Here is an 8,777-nt window from a genome sequence, read left to right on the forward strand (position 1 = left end):
TTTTTTTAGTTGTCCTTTGCTGGTTTCTAAAACAATTCCCAATCCTCTGGTCTTCCACGGCTCTTTGCAACATTGTGTGCCTTTGTTTTCAATTTGATACAATCCTTTAGTTAGCCAAGAATGGTTCATCCTTCTCTCAAAGTCTTTCAGGAAGTATTAGGACAGCGCCATTCAGGAGGTATTCGAACAGCGCCAAAGAGGTAGGTTTTAAGAGATGCCTTAAAAAAGGAAAGAGAGGCGGAGAGATTTTGGGGAGGGAATTAGAGCTTAGGGCCTCTGCTGTTGAAGGTATGTTTGCCATTGGTGGAGCGATTGTTTTTTTTTTTAAATCGGTGCTGCGCAAGAGGCCAAAATTCAAGGGTTGTCGGGCTAGAGATGGTGTGGGGTGAGGCCATGGAGGGATTTGAAAACCAGGATGAGAATTTGAAACTCAAGGTGTTGCTGAATCAGCATTGCTTATCCGTGAGCCAATGTAGGCCACCAAGCACAGACAAATTTAACCACCTTCGTCCTCCCAGTTAGCTGTAAAGTTATGGAAGGAGTCATCAGTAATTCCACAAATGACACCACCTCATCAATAACCTGCTAATCCCGCAGTTTGGATTTTACCAGAACTGCTAGACTCCAAGCCATCTTGATCCAGACAAGGACAGGTGTTGAGCGCCAGAGTTGAGTAGTTGCCTTCAACATCAAAACAGCATTTGCCGGAGTATGGTGTCAAGGAGACCAAACAAAATTGAGGCCAGTGGGGAATTCAGGAGAAAGCACTCAGTGGCTGGAGCCAAGCCTGGGCAATTTTCAAATAAAATTGCCAGCGTTGAGCAATCTAAAAAGTCACGCATGTAAATAAATTAGTAGACATTAGTATGATAGCATGAATGATTGCTAATCCTAGACATTATATCTTGGGCGTCATAACATAACACAAGAATGACAAGCAGGAGTAGGCCATATGGCCCTTTTGAGCCTGCTTCATCATTCATTAAGATCAATGACTGATCTTTGACTCCCAACTCCACTCGGGGTCCCCCACCCTGGATCCCTATGCCCTTTGATTCCCCTAGAATCCAAAAATCTGTCCATCTCAGTTTAGAATATATTCAGTGATTTCAGCATTCGCTGACCTTTCGGGTAGAGAATGCCAAAGATTCACATCCCGCTTAGTGAAGAAATTACTTCTCATAATCTTAAAAGGCTGACCGCTTATCCTGAGACTATGCCCCCTAGTTCTAGACTCTGCAGCCAGGGGAAATAACCTCTCTGCATCTATATAAAGATTCAAGTTTTGGATCATCTGTTTGCTTAAAGGAAACGCTTTTGATTTTTAACCTTTTGAACATGTCATTTTAGATTTTTAGTGCAAAATAAAGCTCTAATTTAATTTAAGCAATATAACTAACTCAACCAAGTCGGAATCCAGTGCTTAAAAAAATCTAAATTATTGGATAATTTGATTTAAATAACATTAAATTAGGAACAGACTGCACTGGGAGAATGCCCGAACCACAATCAATACTTGGACTCAACTTTGCATGATAAAAGGTCCAATTGTACGTTATAAGGATTTCTTTTAAAACTAACAGATCTCCCATGGGATTGGTCATCAGTTGGAGGGTATGATGTCCAGCAACAGGGATATTATGGATGTGCTTATTTGTACTGCAAAAATGGCCAACATGCTCCACCCTTTGTCTATGATTGGTCTTGGAGGAAAAGCCACACCCTGAAGTTTCACAGGAATGTGTAACTGGAACCACCCATCCCAAGGTCTCACTGACTTTCCAAGTTGTAACTCGATCCACTTTGACTTCCTAAAGCACAGAGCTCCCCAGAAGACAGCAAGGGTCAGCCAAAGTGCCTTACCCCAGTCCAACTGTATGCCTCCACCAGCCAAAGTGCCTTACTGCAGTACGAGTGTATTCTTCCCAACCCCCACTCTACCCCAGCATAGATGGGGCAGGCATTGTGTACGGATTGTGTTAAGTATGTAAACATTACCAATGTGTAAGACTTGCCACTAGTAATTTTTACTTTTGACAATTGATAGCAGCTCTCTTGCTCCTCAAGTCAGCAGGCTTTCTGACCATCGTGTGTATTGCAGCTGAACTCCATCCAGGCCTCACCAGACATTTCCCAGCAGGGGTCATCAGGGAGGTCACAAGCTGATTTCCTCCCTTTCCCGATCCCCTTGCTCATAACTGCTGAGGCCAGTTGCAGCATCCCAGCTAAGAGTTGGTAACTCGGCCCAGACTGGTGATTGTCCCTGTACTGTATTTGCTTCATGGGTTCTTTAAGAATTCACAGCAACACATTGCTATCAAGAACTAGTTTGGTTTATTTGCAAAAGGTTTAACAATCACACTACACATGATCAGTTCATCTACCAGGCTTACAACCACCTGCCTTATCATGGATCTCCTGAACCCAACTGGCTGGGGTTTTATTGAGTCTTGTGACCATCACATGACTGGCTAAGCCGCTCCCAACTCAACAGCTCCATCAACCTGTGAGCATACTCTCAGGCGTATATATTGCAGTACCTGAAAATGAAAAATCCTATTTCTGAGTATAGGAGCAGGAGGAGGTCATACTGCAGTTGTATAGGGCCTTGCTGAGGCCTCACCTGGAATATTGTTCAGTTTTGGTCTCCTAATCTGAGGAAGGACATTCTTGCTGTTGAGGGAGTGCAACGAAAGTTCACCAGACTGATTCCAGGGATGGCTGGACTGACATAGGAGGAGAGACTGGATCAACTGGGCCTTTATTCACTGGAGTTTAGAAGGATGAGGGGGGATCTCATGGAAACATATAAAATTCTGACAGGACTGGACAGGTTAGATACAGGAAGAATGTTCCCGATGTTTGGGAAGTCCAGAACCAAGGGACACAGTCTAAGGCTAAGGGGTAAGCTATTTAGGACTGAGATGAGGAGAAACTTCTTCACTCAGAGAGTTGTTAACCTGTGGAATTCCCTACCGCAGAGAGTTGTTGATGTCAGTTTGTTGGATATATTCAAGGAGTTAGATGTGTCCCTTACGGCTAAAGGGATTAAGGGGTTAGGAGAGAAAGCAGGAAAGGGGTACTGAGGTGAATGATCAGCCATGATCTTATTGAATGATGGTGCAGGCTCGAAGGGCCGAATGGCCTAATCCTACACCTATTTTCTATGTATAAAAGGCAGTCTACCATGCTGCTTCCTCACTTTGGAATTACATTAAAGAGACCAAGGTCACAACAGTTTGAACTTGCAATATACAGTCTTGTGGAGTTATTCTGAACATAGCAATTGGCGATGAGTAACAGATCTCGAACCTTCACGTGGTTATGGCTGCCATTGGTATTCTTGAGAGATTTGTTGAGGGTGATGATTGGGAAGCCTTCGTTGAGCGTCTTGACCAGTACATTGTGGCCAACGAGCTGGAAAAGGAAGAAACCGCGGTCAAGCGCAGGGCGATTCTCACCATTTGCGAGTCCGCGATATATGGCCTCTCCAAAATCTGCCAGCACCGACGAGACCAACGGAGAAGACATATGAAGAATTGTGCACGCTGGTTCGGAAACACCTCAAACCGAAGGAGAGCATCTTGATGGCCAGGTATTGCTTTTATACGCACCACCGCTCCGAGGGCCAGGACGGCGTGAGCTATGTCGCTGATCTGAGGCACCTTGCGGGACCATGCATATTGGCTGGATTTTTGGGGGAAATGTTGCGGGACGTTTTCGTGCTTGGAATCAGCCACGAGGTCATTCTTCACAAACTGCTGTCTGCCGAATCCCTGGATCTGAACAAGACCATCACGATAGCCCAGGCTTTCATGTCCACGAACGATAACACTAAACAGATATCATTGCAACATCGAAGCTCATTGGCAAGTACTGTGCATAAAATAATGCCTTCAGCAGGCAGAACTGTACATGGCAGGGCCTACACACCTGCAGAGGCCAGACCTAGGATAACTCCGAGTCCGCCTTGGGGCGTGAATGCAAATCCATTAGCACAATGTTGACGCTGCGGGGGTAATCATCGAGCCCATCAATGTCGCTTCAAGCACTACATGTGCAAGGGCTGTGGAACAATGGGGCACCTCCAGCGAATGTGCAGACGTGCTGCGACTCGCTACGTGGCAGAGTAGGCAAACGATAACAATCCAGCGTGGATCATGCTGAATGATCAGGAGAGGCCGCTCAACCCAAGGCTGAAGAGGAAGTATATGGGGTACACACTTTAACCACCTAAAGCCCTCTGATAATGTTGAAAATCAAATTAAACGGCATTCCAGTTTCCATGGAATTGAACACTGGGGCGAGTCAGTCAAGTATGAGCCAGAAGGCTTTTGAGAAACTGTGGGGTAACAAGGCATAAAGGCCAAAACTAAGCCCGATCCACACCAAGTTGCCCACTTGCATCAAAGAGCTCATACCAGTCATTGGCAGTGCGGCAGTGAAGGTATCTTATGATGGAGCTGTGCATGATTTACTACTATGGATTGTATCAGGCGATGGCAGAGGCTGGCTAGGAAAGATCCGATGGAACTGGGACGACATCAAAGCACTGTCTTCGGTAGATGACGCCTCATGTGCCCAAGTGCTAAACAAATTCCCATCGTTATTCGAGCCAGGCATCGGCAACTTTACAGACGCCAAAGTGCAGATCCATCTAGTCCCTGATGCACGATCCGTTATTCACGAGGCCTGAGCGGTTCCATACATGATACGAGCTGGACAGACTTCAAGAGGGAATCATATTGCCAGTCGAGTTCAACGAGTGGGCCAGTCCAATTGTTCCGGTGTTGAAAAGCGATGGGATGGTCAGAATCTGCAGGGGCTACAAGGTAACGATCAGTCGAGACTCGTTACAGGACCAGTACCCACTACCTAAAGCGGATGACCTGTTTGCAACACTAGCAGCGGGGGGGGGGGAAGACGTTCACCAAGCTGGATCTAACCTTTGCTTACATGACACAGGAGCTGGCTGAACCTTCAAAAAAATTTGACGTGCATCAACACGCACAGAGGACTGTTCAGATGCCCCTTTTGGGATTCGCTCGGCTGCGGCCATCTTCCAGAGGAACATGGAGAGTCTGCTGAAATTGGTTCTGCGCACCGTGGTGTTTCAAGACGCATCTTGATCACCGGCCGCAACACCACCGAACACTTGCACAACCTGGAAGAGGTTCTCAAGCGACTGGACAGAGTGGGACTTGGGCTGAAACGCTCCAAGTGTGTTTTCCTGGCGCCAGAGGTCGAATTTCTTGATAGATTGCGGCGGACGGCATCAGACCCACGGACTCCAAGACAGAGGCCATCAAGAATGCGCCCAGACCACAGAATGTGACTGAGCTGCGTTCGTGCCTGGGACTCCTCAACTATTTTGGTAACTTTCTACTGGGGTTGAGCACTTTGCTGGAACCATTGCATTTATTGCTACGCAAGGGTGATGACTGGGTTTGGGGTAAATCTCAAGAGACTGTCTTTAATAAGGCCAGAAACCTGCTATGTTCTAACAAGTTACTTCTACTTTATGACCCATGTAAACGTTAGTACTAGCTTGTGATGCATCTTCGTATGAGGTCGGTTGCGTGTTACAGCAAGCCAATGTGTCAGGCAAACTGCAACCGGTTGCATATGCTTCCAGAATCTTATCAAAGGCTGAAAGAGCCTACAGTATGGTTGAAAAAGAAGCATTAGCATGCATATACGGGGTTAAGAAAATGCACCAATACCTATTTGCACTCCGGTTCGAGCTCAAAACCACTCATTTCGCTGTTCTCAGAAAGCAAAGGTATTAACACCAATGCTTCATCCGCATCCAAAGATGGGCACTAACGTTATCTGCGTATGACTAATCCGCCACTGAGAACTGTGCTGAGGCCCTCAGTCGGCTACCATTGCCCACCACCGGGGTGGAAATGGCGCAACTCGCAGACTTGCTTCTTGTAATGGATGCTTTTGAGAGCGAGGAGTCACCCGTCACGGCTCGCCAGATCAGGACCTGGACTAGCCAGGACCATGTGCTATCACTGGTAAAAAGCTGCGACATCAATGGGAGCTGGTCGACGGTTCCCAGGGGAAATACAAGACGAAATTAAGCTGTTCCACCGACGCAAGGATGAAATGTCCATCCATTCGGTTTGTCTCCTATGGGGGAATCGTGTAGTTTTGCCAAAAAAAGGCAGGGAAACTTTTATATGCGACCTTCACAATACTCACCCAGGCATAGTTATGATGGTTGTCGCCAGGTCGCACGTTTGGTGGCCCGACATTGACTCTGAATTGGAGTCATGCATACACCAATATAACACTTCTCACAGTTGAGCAATGCACCAAGGGAGGCCCCTCTAAGTCTGGTCATGGGCCTCCAAACCGTGGTCCAGGGTCCACATAGATTTCGCTGGCCCCTTTTTTTTTTAGGAAAGATGTTCCTAGTAGCAGTGGATGCTTACTCTAAATGGATTGAATGTATAATAATGTTGTCATGTACGTCCACTGTCAGCATTGAAAGCCTCCGGGTCATGTTCGCCATCCATGGCTTGCCCGACGTCCTTGTTATTGACAATGGACCATGTTTTACCAGCTCGGAATTCAACGAGTTCATGACCCGCAATGGCATCTAGCGTGTCGGGTCTGTGCCGTTTAAGCCCGCATCCAATGGTCAAACGGAACGGGCAGTCCAAATCATCAAGCAGAGCTTGAAATGCATGACGGACAGTTCCCTGCAGACCCGGTTATCTCTGATTCTGCTCCGCTACCGCACGTGACCCGGGGTTCCCCCTGCAGAATAGCTAATGAAGAGAGCACCCAAAACCAGGCTCTCCTTAGTCAACCCGGATCTCAATGATCATGTAGAAAACCGGTGTCACCGGCATAACTTACCACGATCGTGCGGCTGTATCGTGTGACATAGAGGTTAATGACACTCTTTGTTCTTAATTACGGTCATGGTCCCAAATGGGTTGCTGGCACTGTTAGCCAAGGAGGGGAATAGAGTGTTTGTTGTCAAACTTTCAAATGGACAAACGTGCAGAAAGCACTTGGATCAGACCAAACTGCGGTTCACTGAGTTTTCTCTCTCCCCGCCGATTTCCCCTAACCCCACCCCCCCCACATGTGTCTCGCTCTCCCACCCCCCACATGTCTGTCTGTGTGTCTCGCTCTCTCCAGCACAGCTCTTGCTCGCTCCCTCCAGGCTTGTCCCCCCTTTTTCTCTCTCTCTCTCTCTCTCCAGGCTTGCCCCCGCTCTCTCTCTCTCTCCAGGCTCCCCCCCCCTTTCTCTCTCTCTCTCCAGGCTCCCCCCCCGCCTTTCTCTCTCTCTCTCTTTCTCTCTCCAGCACAGCTCTTGCTCGATCTCTCTCGCCCCCATCCATCTCTCTCGCCCCCATCCATCTCTCTCGCCCCCATCCATCTCTCTCGCCCCCATCCATCTCTCTCGCCCCCATCCATCTCTCTCGCCCCCATCCATCTCTCTCGCCCCCATCCATCTCTCTCGCCCCCATCCATCTCTCTCGCCCCCATCCATCTCTCTCGCCCCCCATCCATCTCTCTCGCCCCCACCCATCTCTCTCGCCCCCACCCATCTCTCTCGCCCCCACCCATCTCTCTCGCCCCCACCCATCTCTCTCGCCCCCACCCATCTCTCTCGCCCCACCCATCTCTCTCGCCCCCACCCATCTCTCTCGCCCCCACCCATCTCTCTCGCCCCACCCATCTCTCTCGCCCCCACCCATCCCTCTCGCCCCCACCCATCTCTCTCGCCCCCACCCAGCTCCTCTCGCCCCCACCCAGCCCTCTCGCCCCCACCCAGCCCTCTCGCCCCCACCCAGCCCTCTCGCCCCCACCCAGCCCTCTCGCCCCCACCCAGCCCTCTCGCCCCCACCCAGCCCTCTCGCCCCCACCCAGCCCTCTCGCCCCCACCCAGCCCTCTCGCCCCCACCCAGCCCTCTCGCCCCCACCCAGCCCTCTCGCCCCCACCCAGCCCTCTCGCCCCCCACCCAGCCCTCTCGCCCCCCACCCAGCCCTCTCGCCCCCCACCCAGCCCTCTCGCCCCCCACCCAGCCCTCTCGCCCCCCACCCAGCCCTCTCGCCCCCCCACCCAGCCCTCTCGCCCCCACCCAGCCCTCTCGCCCCCCACCCAGCCCTCTCGCCCCCCACCCAGCCCTCTCGCCCCCCACCCAGCCCTCTCGCCCCCCACCCAGCCCTCTCGCCCCCCCACCCAGCCCTCTCGCCCCCCACCCAGCCCTCTCGCCCCCCACCCAGCCCTCTCGCCCCCCACCCAGCCCTCTCGCCCCCACCCAGCCCTCTCGCCCCCACCCAGCCCTCTCGCCCCCCACCCAGCCCTCTCGCCCCCCACCCAGCCCTCTCGCCCCCCACCCAGCCCTCTCGCCCCCCACCCAGCCCTCTCGCCCCCCACCCAGCCCTCTCGCCCCCCAGCCCTCTCGCCCCCCACCCAGCCCTCTCGCCCCCCACCCAGCCCTCTCGCCCCCCACCCAGCCCTCTCGCCCCCCACCCAGCCCTCTCGCCCCCCACCCAGCCCTCTCGCCCCCCCACCCAGCCCTCTCGCCCCCCACCCAGCCCTCTCGCCCCCCACCCAGCCCTCTCGCCCCCCACCCAGCCCTCTCGCCCCCCACCCAGCCCTCTCGCCCCCCACCCAGCCCTCTCGCCCCCCACCCAGCCCTCTCGCCCCCCACCCAGCCCTCTCGCCCCCACCCAGCCCTCTCGCCCCCACACCCAGCCCTCTCGCCCCCCACCCAGCCCTCTCGCCCCCCACCCAGCCCTCTCGC

The 8,777-nt window shown here is 52.0% G+C and overlaps 1 protein-coding gene across 2 annotated transcripts in view; it reads left to right on the plus strand.

The window, feature by feature from the left end:
- Positions 1 to 8,777, plus strand: part of LOC139273964 (tumor protein D52-like) — a 375,101-nt gene that overhangs the window by 78,210 nt on the left and 288,114 nt on the right. The window lies entirely within an intron of this gene.

Source organism: Pristiophorus japonicus, chromosome 1, assembly GCF_044704955.1.
Source record: "Pristiophorus japonicus isolate sPriJap1 chromosome 1, sPriJap1.hap1, whole genome shotgun sequence".
Classification (NCBI taxonomy): Eukaryota; Metazoa; Chordata; class Chondrichthyes; family Pristiophoridae; genus Pristiophorus; species Pristiophorus japonicus.